The sequence below is a fragment of the Camelus bactrianus genome, chromosome 5 (assembly GCF_048773025.1).
Source record: "Camelus bactrianus isolate YW-2024 breed Bactrian camel chromosome 5, ASM4877302v1, whole genome shotgun sequence".
NCBI lineage: Eukaryota > Metazoa > Chordata > Mammalia > Artiodactyla > Camelidae > Camelus > Camelus bactrianus.
Genome location: NC_133543.1, coordinates 84198822 through 84212485, shown reverse-complemented (window position 1 = coordinate 84212485; position 13664 = coordinate 84198822).

Below are 13664 nucleotides of genomic sequence, written 5' to 3'. Positions count from 1 at the left end.
TAGGTGCATGTTAAGGTACTAGCAGCTTCACCCACCATTGATGTTGCATCATTTCAAATGTCAACAAGTGAAGAAAGTCAGATAATATAATAATTACTTTGAAAGTAGTTATATCTTGCAGGTCCCCTGAAAGAGTCTCAGAAGCTCTTTGTAGTCCATAATTGACATTTGAGGACATATGTATAACAGGATTAAAAATAAGCAAGTAATTAATTATGTATTCTAAGTTATTATACATTCAGGAAAATACAATATTCACATGTGTTTACTGTGTATCTGGTGATATTTTGGAAGGATGAGTTAAAAGCCAGTATCCCTAACTGTGAGAGTAATATATAGCATTTCACACTTGCAAATGTAGAGGAACAAAGCCAGTTTTTAGTCAAAGCAGTTATCATTAAAATTGAAAGGCTGTTTTGTCCAATGAAATGTTGCTCTTCACTTACTGAAATCTACATTTATTTTTACTCAGCGCCATGCAGGTTAGAGTTGAAATACACCCTTGCAGTGCACCTAAAACATAATGAAAAATGTGGCATTGTAAGAAAAAATGAATAGTGATAACCACTCCTAACATCTTGATTCCATAATTTATTTATTGGTGGCAGCACAGCCACCATAACCTGCTGACTGTTTCCATAGAGTCAGGAGGTGATGTCAGGGGAAATATGTTGTTCTGCACATATAACAACGATGCCACTGATCCATTGGATTAGATATGTCAGTGTTAGTGATGGATTTACACTCATTCCCCATTGAGATGCATTTTTTCCACTTACCTTTTCTCTACTCTTTGACCACTGAAACTCATTTTTTAAGAAAATGTGGAGATAGAGAGGATGGTATATGGAAAATGATTAAAGATATTTGATTATAAGATTGGACTTCTTACTGTTTATTAAGTTAGTTTCATTGATTACAGACCATATAAGGAGAATTTAAGTAAACCTAACATACCCTGTGACAAACCCCTTTATATTGTGTGTTCATTTACTTAACAATGTATCTTACCATTTGTATATATGTAGATAACAGATATTCTTCTGTAAATGCTTTACAAGTCATTTATTCTTCTGCTCTGTCTGCTGCTGTATCACCTGGTTCTTAAACTTGTATGCCATATATTCACTAATGTGATGAAAAATAAGGAATACAAGGCAGCATGACTTGACAGAAGAATTAGGAGGATTTTTTGGTAGGGTGTGACGAAAGAGGTAAATATCAGCTGCTGTTATTTCAAGGAGATGAATTTGTATTGTTAGTAAAAAATGTCATCTAGTGTCCAAAGATACTAACTAAGAATTCAGTGACTTTATTATAAAGAAGCAATAAGTTGTAGGAATTTTGATTCAAATCCTATGTCATATTCTTTTGATGATTCCCAGTAATGGCCAATGTTTTCATTCTTTTGATAATAACTTACAATTACAAATATCTCAAACTCACTCAGATTCTCACCTAACAATCAAGGTTATGGTTTCTGGTGAAATTTGTGGTATGATTCAAAACAATGGGATTGTTTTTCAGAAGTCAGTGCCAAAATATTTGTTTCATTCTATACCAATGCTTTTCAGCATTTATGGAGCCCCCCCACCTGCACTGACTCTTTCTTACGGGAACACTAATTTAGATATATGAAATATTAAAATTATTGGGAAGTTTATTCCCATATTTATATGCATATTATTGGAAGTCAAAAGGCACACAATTCTTTGCATAGTTGACTGCATTATTATTAATGGCTATAAAGCAGCTGAGTTCTTTGCCTGAGTGTTATCTAATATAATCAATATTTAAGCCATTTCTTTGACTCTTTAACGTATAATCTTTTCTTCATGCTTAGAAAACACTTGTTATATGCCTTCAACATAAAGGTATCTCTCTTCAGAAAGAATCCCCTGGCCCCCTGATTTGGCTGAAGAGACAAATATATTCAGTTATAACATACTCTAATTCTCCTTCATAGTCATATGACATATGACAACTTATTGCAGTTGATTCTTTGAATACCTTGTAACCCTATAGTGCCTGGTATGGTGCACCGTCTTGATCCTCCACTGATAACCCAGCAGCTGAGGTTTTGAGTATTGATGACCTAGGCTTGATTTCTGTGTTGAAGGTAGCTGCCTCACACGTGTTTTCATCTGGTCAATAAGGCAATATAAAATGTGTTCCCCTTGCCTCTATGGAGGACATTTCTAAAAGGCCATTTTAGCTTCGCCACTCTTTGTAGGACTGACTGAAGCCACTTTAACAACTGCAGCACAGTTTGGCCTCTCTCCCTGACCGCTTCTGCTTCAAAGGAGAGTGCTTCTCATGAAACCTTCTCCATGCAGATCTCAGAGTATGTTTTCTAAGAACACAAACCTAAGGCATTTCTTCCTTCAGGGTCCTAGGAAGCTAACACTGGTACATAATTGTGCAGTTAAATCACCCATCATCAGCTGGCAATGAAGGCTGCCTCACTGGTAGTATAGTGAATATATATGGTTCCTGAAATTCTCTAGCAATGTCATTGTTAAATTTCATGCGTATCAGGTGGTAAACCAAAACAGGATACCAGTGGAGGTTAATTCTCTGAAGGATGCAACATATCAGGTCTTTGAAAGGTATGGGGGAAAGTATTAATTATAAGAAGGGTGGTGTTTGATAGTTATGGTGACAATAAATGCATTGGAGAATAAAAATGAATAACTGAGGGTGATCAATCACCATTTTAGGTGAAGTGTAACAGCCAGAGGACCTCTTTAGCAGTATATAAAAATTTCACACCTCAAGTATAGAATACTAAGAGCTGTTAATTGAGCCTGACACTTAATTGCGAAGAAGCAGAGTTGTAAGAAAATGTTGATATTTTGTTAATTTAAGTCTGCTATGCCTATGTCAGAGGACTGTTTGTGTAGAATTTTAAACTTGCAATATGGGATGGGGATCTCTGAATTAAAGCACTTGAGAATCTTGAGTCACAGATCCTCCTGCGCATTCTGGGCCTATAAAAATGACCCAGTCCTTTCAGTTGAAGGCTAATGTTTGCTGAAGAAACATAACCACCTCTGCCTTGTCAAATAATACAAATATTTATTAGAGTTTGCCCCCATCTCTCTTCCTAGCTATAAAACCAGTAGTTCAATTCACACCATTACCTAACAGATAAAAAGCATGATACCCCACTGGAGCTGCAGGAACCTGACACAACCATTAGAATAATATTAAGTTCCCTGGATTAAGAGTGGAATTTAACATAAAGTTAAAAAAGGAGCTGGTTATCATTATGGAAGCACTCTCTGGATATGAGATTTAAAACTTTGTCAGGGATCTAAAGGTGGAAGTAGAATCAAGAGAGAGATCTGTTTACATACAGCTGTTTTGATTTTTGAAAGCCTAGAAATATTAAAGGCCTATACTAATTGAAGTAGAAATTCCAGAACTTCCATGGAAGCCAGTGATAAATTACAACAAAAAGCTCAGCAAAATAGCAGGATATCTCAGAAGGCTAAAAACATACAAACCAACTATATTCTGTGTGATGGCATAGAAATCTGTTTACCAGAGTGAGAAGAAATTTGCTTTTGAAAGGATATGAGTACCTCTGAGAAACTCAATGGTGCCTTCTGTTTGTAGGCCAAAGCAAAGAGAGGCTGTTTAAGAACTGGGTCCCCTAAGGGTAAAAGTGAATATAGGATCCTTATATAATAACTTCCATATAGTGGTCTTTAACCAGAAACAAGGCAGACAAAATTATTTTAATAAGTGGCAATGACAGAATGGCAGCCAGCGGATTTGTCTTGTACAGAGCTATCAAGATGGCTCTTGGGCATGGTGTCCCTAGGGAAAAGACAGAGTAGCAACAAAGGAATTTCTCAATCTACACAATGAAAATAAATCAAAGATGACTTGATTTATAAAATTAAACAGAGCACAGAGAACAGTGGCAGCAGTAAAAAAAAGTCACAATACCTTGCCTACTTTCTAATCCGGAGTCTATTCTCAGTTCCAGAACCCATCATCAGATGGAAACTTTGAGTCCCTAGGAAGGAGGACTTGTATCACTGTGGAAAATGCATGTAATAACTCTTCCCCACCTCCTTCCTTGAAAGACTTATGTCTTTTAACATGAGTACTATAGTGGGGACAAGAAAAAAAGTGATATTTTGTGGAGTATTGAATAATGGGTCTAATTTAGCTTTAATATCCAGAGACATAGTGCATTGCCATGGCCTTCTGTTACAATGGGTCATACAGGGGGTACATAATAAGTTGCGTGTTGGACCAGGTCTACCAGATGATGTTCCCAAGAGTCAGAGTAGAGAGTCCTCATAATAAAAGGGGATTAGGATCTGCTGTGTCTGCAAACCAAATCAGTGGTAATGCGCCTGGTCTAAAATACTTGAGTGAATCCATACATTGTTTTCTTGGCTTGTCATATAATAGCTACATTAATGGGGAAACTGAAGAATAAATCTCTGAAATTGCCCCACTTAGGCCAAAACACTAAATCAAAAATTATACCAGGACTTCTGCCTCAAACTATGAAGGGCTTATTGTTAGGGAGGTTGTCTTCTCTTTGTAAATGGAAAACTAGAAAAAATGTACATGAAACAACAGTTTTCAGACATTGAACTAGAGTCAACACAAGACTCTGTCCCCTAGAGAAGAGAAACCTATAATGTGAGTCCTAAATGTTACCTCGAATACTGCCTGAAGATCATTTTAAAGTTGCAGTGAAGGGAGAGAAAACCCAAACAGGACCCAACGACCTAAGTTGGGTAGATAGAGGGAGGCCAAAGCAGTTAGGATCTGTGGAGCAGAATGCCAGTGGTTGGAGACCTGTAGAGAGAATACTTGGCGATCTGAAGAGGAATATCCTAATCCTAGCTTCCTTTTCTGTGCATTGATCTGCTCTTGTGTATGGCAATACTTCTTGAGGCTGGAAAAGGCCCACTAGAAAGTAATAGGCTGAACAATTCGCTAAGCTCACATAAAATTAAAATTATTCATGTTCCTAAGAGTCAGAGAGTCCTCATAGTAAAAGGGAAATTAGGTAGAATCCTCAGAAGATTTATGCCTTCATTGAGGAGCACTAAAGTAGTCTATTCTGTGTCCTAACAAAGCTTAAAAATAAAATTGTAGAGGAGCAAACTGATCTGTAAGTGAACTGCATACCAAAACAAAGCCCAACATGCTCTAAAATGTTACAAATTCCAGTAATCACAATAAAAAATTCACAGTTTCAGGCACTTAGTAAAAAATGAAAGTCCATCTTGATACTAGCAGTATGTCTGATGAGCTGTTTCTCATCAGTTGAGAGTTTTTATTTAAAATATTTCAACATAGTACAGAATTTGTTTAGCTAGCTTGATCAGTAGAGCACATATATAAGTAATAGCAGAAGTTACTAACTTGCTCACACTAATTTGATTAAATTAAAATGGTCAAACTATATGCAGCAAGAGATGAATATATAGTAATTTTTCTATCAATAGCTGTTCAGTTATAGTAGCATCTGGCAAATTTTGGTGACAGCCTTGAGGCTACCATCGGACAGGATGGTGAGAAAAAGCCTCTGGTGAGGTGGTGTTTTAGATGTGAGCAATTCTCAACAAGTCATTACATAAGTATTTATTAAATCCTTCATGTGTGTTACTGTTTTAGGCTACAGAGATACTGCCCTAAAAAACAAGGGAGGTGAGGCCCCTGACTACACGGAGCTTGAAAGGCAGAGACAGAGCCAGAGGAAAACAAGTAAGTTAATTTTAAACATGAAGTGCTATAAACAAACAAAATAACAAATTCGGAAAAAAAAAATAAAAGAGCAAATAGTATGGGTGAGGGGAAGTCACTGTTTTTAAGTGGCCAGGATTCCTTTTAAAGATTTGATACTTAATCTGAGACCTGAATTTGCTGATCTGTGAACAAAATGCTCAAGAAAAGGGATGACCAGAAGAGAAGGTTCAGAACCATGTGGAAGAGACAGAAGGACTAACTCTTCAAATAACCAACTGTATAAATCTGAGTAAATTCATTAATTTCCCTCACCAAGGCTTTCTTACTCACAGTGAGTTTGGGTAGATGTTCACAGACTATTATCCCAGTGCCAACAATTTTCTTTATGTTTCTTAATTCTTTTGCATTTGTTATAACTTTGTTAAATGAACATTTGTTAAGAGGAGCACAGGGTGCTGGATGGTGAATGGCTGTCCATCAACAGACCACAAAAAAAAAAATGAAATAGAGAAGTTTGTTACTCACAGGTCCTGGAGGAAGTAGAAATCATACCTCAAGGGAGCACATGGGGAGGTTAATACAGAGCGCAGTGATAGTATCTGGGGCATGTCCCTCTATTAGGGTCTGTGAGCGGGGTGCTTTGGGGTTCCTGGGCTAAGGCCAGATCAGTCAATTCAAACTGAATGAGTGGGATTTTGGTAAGCTCCATGGGGGTCTCATCTAAGGAGTGCCACAGTGAGAAGGCTCTAGGAGGCATGAGAGACTGTTGATCACAAGGGCTGTTAGAGAAATCACATCAGAAACTTCTATTTGCTTGTACTCTGTGGGCTTTTATCTAGGTATGCATTTTCATGAAGGCGCTAGTGTCAGTTTGAGGTTCCTGCAGACCACCTGGTCAAACAAAATGACTGCTCAGGCAGCAAGACCATGGGGTAGATTAGCTAAACTCTCAACAACATACATTTAATGGAACTAGTTTTGCACTTCTATTCTGTACTTGTAAGCAGATAATCATTAAAGTAAATCTGAGTGCTCCATTTGGAGGGTAAAATAACGAAACAAATTCAGCTTCTACTTAAGGGGTTGAATCTCCTTTTTTTCCTACTCCTCATCTTATTTATAAGACTATTATATTGGCACATTAGCAGATTTATATGCTATAAGTTCATATATTTTATGGTAAATTTTACTAATTTTTAAACAAATTTTATTTGGATACTTTGATATATTACTTATGGATAAAAATACATAATTATAATATTATAAGTTTTTATTCTCATTTTCAATATTATTCTACCTTACAATACTTACAACCACCCTGTTACTCCACTCTGGTTATATAGTACATATTTTAAAAAAATAAGGGTTATAAAATTGTAGTTTTCTGATAGTCAAATTGAAGGTGTTATTACATTTTAATATTATAACATATTTTGGGAAAAAGTACTCTAAATTTTGCATTGAAATGTCATTTAAAACTGGAAATTAATAAATCAAATTTATCTCCAGAGACATGGTAAACAGACTTTTCATGAAGAACAACACTGATGGAATGTATTACACCTCTATCTTTGGCTTTATCTCTACTTCTATGTATATGTATATTCCTGAACCATGTTTACTTGCACATTATAAACTCATACATGTCTTTACTAAGCTAAGTATATTTGCTACTTTTTGTTAAGTAATAAGAGCTGAAAGCTGTGACTTACTTGAATCAAAAGGGTTGTGATCATTGTAAACCTAAGAAGTAGAATTATAAATAGAAACATTCGAAGATGATAATTCCCTTAACAGAAATCTACCTCAGAACTATTGTGTGACAAATATATTTTAAGGTACTGGAGTAATATTCCGAGAATTGCAGGCTGCGTCCACACGCACAAACAATCTCGAGTACAGTCCATGAGTTTAACAACTAATCAGATGTTTCTGTGTTTAAGCAGAAAGGTACATGCCAAAATCATGGTCATGGACAACTTCCTCAAATACAAAGACAAGTATTTAAATTCTACATTGATATTTAACTACTGTACAATAAGATTCCTGGCTGAGACAGATTCTAATCTACCTAGTCTAATTCAGACTAAGCAAGGTCCGAGACATGACATTCCATGACTCTCAAATACTAAAACAAAACTCATGAAGTGCTTATAACAATCATGAAAGTAGTTAACAGGAATCGGAGAAGATGCCGATGTAGCAAAGGTGGCAAAAAGTAATTATTCAGCCTGCCCTGTTAGAATCAGATAATCAAATTAAATAGGCAATTTCGCATGTTATTTCAGTCAGTGAAATTGAATTCTCACAATAGCTCTGTGAAGTACTGAACTGGATAGAATTCTTTTGTGTTAAGGAACAGAAATCTACGCTGGCTACTGTAATTTTTTAAGTGGAAATTAGCTTAACAGATAGTTATAACTTTAAAAAAAAAAGATAGAGGGAAGAGGGTAAGGAAAAATAAATAACCATTTCTAATGAAGAACAGGAATTTTCAGAGTTCTAGAATTTTCAGTCAGGAACACATGGATTGTATATTGGGGGCATTGACTTTAACCTTACCTCAACTTGACTTTGTACTCAGGATTTAATTTATGGGGAGTTAAAGATTGATGGCCTTATTTGGATCACCTGCCTACCCCATAGCGGGTATTAGTTAGAGGGGAGTAGTTTCTATGAACAGAATCTTTCCCAGAACCAGATAGAATGAAGTGTGAAAATACACTTTAGGAAATATAAGGGAATTTTACCAAAAGAAGAGGAAAGAGATGCCAAATAGAAAAAGAAGAAAATGTTCACAATATGGATAAGTCTTACTGGTTTCAGAAAGATGAGGTACATTCATTTTGGCTGAGGCAAAAGAATTTGTAAATAGGAAATTTCTAAACTTCACTCTTCTTTCCTTTTCAGGACACTTAAATGGGAAAGATGAGCACATAGGTCTCAGTATACACTTTACTGAACAATGAACTTTGGATAGATGTTTGAAACTTGGCAAATTAAATATGCATGCCCATATGATCAGAAAGGTGAATATTTATAGATACATACAACTTAGGAAAAGATAACTATTTTATAGGTCATGTTTTATAATTAAATGGATTGTGCTTCTGATTCTTCTGTATTCTTCTTGAGATAACCAATTTTAAAATGAAAGTCTCTACTATAATTTTAGTCTCATTGGTCAGTCAAAAATTTTTAAAAGAAGCTGAAAAATTAAAATTTATTTTCTCAAAGCTTGAGTTTTAAACACAAGACATCAATTTAAAATCATGGCCTGAAACAGATGTTCAACATATGCCACAGATATAGAGATCATTTTCATCATTATCAATTAAGTGTTCACTGGCTGAATATAATAGATATTGTAAGGAAAATGTCAGAAGCTGTAAATCTTAAAGTACATCAAAGAGACAAGGTAAAAATTTATGTTGTAATGTGGAGTAACACATTTTCTTGCTGAAATTTCTATAAAAAATTAAAAGTTTTATTAGCATAGCTTTATATCAAGATAATTAAAATGTATTCTCAATTGCTCCAGAATGTTTCACCATTTTAGTGTGGAGAAACACCTTCATATATTCCCAACCCAAACATGTATATATGTGTATTAAATGTACTTTAATTGGGAAACCTTTTGTTTCATAGAAATATTTTTTAATAACCTTTCTCATTTACAAAAATACATTTAAAAATTGAAATGACAAAGATATCATTGGTAAAGTAAAATTCATGGAATTATATAAGCATGTTTAAATACTTCATAAAAATATAGGATAGTACAGACCTAGAAAGACCATTCTGTTATCAGTAAACAAAATCGACTTTGTTATTATAATGGGAAATACATTAGATAACTTTTACATGAAATATGTATCAGTCAGGTGTTATGCTTTATGCTTTGTATTCATTTTTAAAATAAGACAACATAATGACTGTGAAATTTAAGAAATTTCTCATAGACAAAATCCAAAATCTATAAAGAAGCCATGGCAATATTTCTGACAGCTCTTTGGCTTCTGGAACATTTTTCGAAGTCCATCTCTCAGGTAGTACTATAAAGAAAACCATTTGAGAACTCTTCCAATGTAAAGTGGTAAGTGGTAGCAGAGTACACAGATCAGTATAATGTAGGGGTTCCGCTAATACATTTCAGGAGAGATTAATCTGAGATGAATTATTTAATGTAAGTAGGAATTGAGCAAATAAAGTCCAATAAAATATATACACATCAGGAAAAGGAAATCACATGTGTGAAGGTCTAGAGGTAGCAAACCCATTAGCTAGAAGGTCTGTACAGATGGTGATGCTAATGAAAGGAAATGGAATTACATGTTTCTGTGTGGGAGGATAGATCTGAGGAAAAGCTGAAGTTTAGATATATTAGAGGTACCTGTGAGATATCCACATAGAAAAGTCCAATGGAAAATTGAATATAATTGTCTGGAGCCCAGTGAGAAGTCTTTAATGGTTTTGTGACCATTAAAAGGAAAAAAAAAAAAAGCATTTGAAAATCTACATAGTGTACTAAGAACTGGAGTATCTATATTAAAACAAACCATTCTCTGACCCCATAGATCTTACAGTCTATTAGGTAATAAAAATGATTTAGAGGAAATACCTGAGTAAGTATATAATTTGCAAAGAGCAACAACTAAAGAATTAGCCCTTAAGAATATTTAAGGCATTATCAGAGTAACATGCATACATAAATAAGAGTTTAAAATATGGCCAATACGGCAACACAAAAATCCAAAGAATAAATTAACACAGCAAATTAGAAAAGTGAGAGTTTTAAGAAAACAGAATGATCAGTTCTGAAACTTCAGAAAGTTTATGACTTAATTTTCCATTTTCTTGAGCTGAAGGAGGGTCACTGATGATCTTATAAAGAGTTATTTCAGGATGAATGTGATTACTTGAGAAGTAAATAATATGTGGGGATTAGACATTATAAGTGGCAATATAAATATAGGTAAGTGGAGAGAGAAATATATTATTCAATTATTATATTTATTTTTATTTTAAGATGGATGCCAAGGAAATAAAGAAAAAACAAAGTAGAAATGAACCCCATTTCCACTAAGATAACCACAAATAAGAATGTAGGAGTATTTAAATGGAAATCATTGGCGAGAGACAAAGAACTAAAAGGAATGTCTTGTCAGAAGGCTTCAGTTTTCACAGTGAAGTTCTGAAAGTGATTGGTATGATGAAGGTACATCACATTATAAATTAGAGTTTAGGGTTGTTAGTGGAGAAAATGGGAAAGAAAATGACTAGAGTCCTCTGGAAAGATTGCCTGATATACAAAATGACATAACGATTTAACTGTTTGAAGACCAGGAATTAGTGTTACGTATGTGGTATCTAGCCTTTGTCATTGTTTTGTTGCTGTCATCCTTCAGGTTAATTATTTTAACCTACTTTCCTCTGTTTGAATGGTTTGTCCTAGAGTTAGTGTTTGATAGGGTTTATCTAGAATTAAAAAAAAAAAAAAAAGTAGGAGTTTGAAGAGTAATAGCTTAAAGTTTACATCATTGAATTTTAGGTGCATTGAGATGCATGTTGAAAAATAAGCTGATTGCTTGTATTATATCTTAAGGTTCTAATGTTTGAAAAATAAGAAAGTGAGAAAGAAGGATAAACAGGAAATTGTAACCAGAAAACAGAGCATACAACATTAAATTTCAGCATGTGTGCGGTTCCAGGTTATGACAGGTTATGACAAAATCTGGTGTGTATTACTGGATGAGAGTTAGGAAAAAGGCATAAAAGTGAATTCTTCTTCCTCTGTAAATGTATATATTAGTTCATGAAATCATGAAAGTGATTCAAAAATAAGATAATCCAGAAAGTTAAAAATAGTGGCTAGCATGTGGTGTATATGCAATAAATATTAATGTGTTAGATATCTGTAATTATTTTAAGATCTCTATTACCATCTGTTTAGTAATTGTTAGTGTTAGTGAAGGTCTACTCTCTCAAAGGTAACTCCAAGTGAAATGCAGCAATGTTAGAGGTAACTTATAATACAGGACTTTTCACTCAGTCTTCTGGAAAGCAGAAAATGATAGAAGAGAAATATGCCTCTATAAAACTTCTTCCCAGAAGAAGATACTGGCAAGGTTGTACCTGAGTCAGCAGAAAAGCTACTATTCTTCTGGGAAGTCACAGAGGAAATCATATGGTCAAAAGAAAGAATAAATGCATAGCATATAGCCTGTGATTCATGCTAAAAGCAAATTACTGTATCTTTCAAATATTTATTTAGCATCTTGTGCAGATCAATATCCAAGTGGTCAGGTAGGTGCTCATATATACTAGATAGATAGATAGATAGATAGATAGATAGATAGATAGATAGATAGATAGATAGATAGATAGATAGATAGATAGACAGACAGACAGACAGACAGACAGATAGATAAAAGTTGGTAGAAATGACTCATTGATGGAGTAAATGAAAAAAAAAATGTAAGAACACTTGAATAAAAACCAAAGAGCTTTATTCTCCTGACTTTAAGTTAGTAGAATATAGCCTTCCTTTGTTCTGTGATGGAAAAATAGTACTTTGTTTTATACCTTGAAATATCAGTGACTTTTTGTTGTTGCTATACAAGGTAATAAGGTTAATAGTAATTAACGTAACAAATGAAATTCTACTAAACATATTTAGTTTTACATCCTGGCATATGTACTATGTATAGTCTTATAATATACATATAAAAACACACACTTTTACTCTCTTCCATGATTTTTAAACTTACTACTTATTGTTTATTTCTTAATTTTAAGCAAAGGGGATGACAGTTCTCATTATCCTAAATATAAATGGTGAATTCATATATGAAGCAAAGATGGTGAATGTAAGCATAACGAGTACAGCAAAGCTATATCCCTCATTTTAGGTTGTAGCTTGTTATCATAAAATCTTAGTTATCACTAGTAAATAGAATCAATGGACTATGAAGTTATTTTTCTTTGTGAAGTGTGTGGCTCCTTTCTACAAAAGGCTTTTGGGGTGTCATGCTTTCACTACTTAACATTTTGTATACCGTATTGTCTGGTTAGCCAGAAAGTGTACTGACTGTCAGTGTAACCTAATGTAACAGATTTTTTAATGAAAAATCATCATGAGATATACTGACAATCAATAATATTTGGGAAAAACAGTTTGTACCATATGATCATTTCTTTGACACAGATACATCTCAATAAATAAACACAACCACTAGTAAAATTAATTCATGCTGATTCTTGAAATGCAAACACAGACATGGACACATACAGGATATTTATTTAAGTAAAATGGATTAATAATTGGTTTAAATATCTTTGCCTCTACATATTCAGTTTCTCTAAAAAATCCTTTCCTGTTTGATTGACTACATCACCTGTTTTTCTTTTAAGTGTGATCTATGTATTGTAGTTCAGTGAAGAATTAAATATTCACATAATGTGGAAACAAACAAATTCACCATCCTACATTTTGGCCCCTATTCCATGACCTACTTTTAAACAGCTTTATTAAATTATGTACACCATAAGTTGTGCCCATTTAACATGTTCAATTCAGTAATTTTTAATATATTCATAAAGTTGTGCTACCTCTCTTACAATCTAAATCTAGACTTAATCACCCCAGAAGAAACCATAACTCTCCACATACCTCTCTGTCAGCCAGCCCTATAGAACCACTAATCTACTTTCTACCTCTATACATTTGCCTATTCTGTACACTTCTTTTTTTTTAACATTTTTATTGATTTATAATCATTTTACAATGTTGTGTCAAATTCCAGTGTTCAGCACAATTTTTCAGTCATTCATGTTCTGTACACTTCTGTACAGGGAATCTTACAATATGTAATATTTTGTGATTGCCTTCTTTCACTTTGTATAATATTTTCAGAGTTCATCCATGCTGAGCATATGTT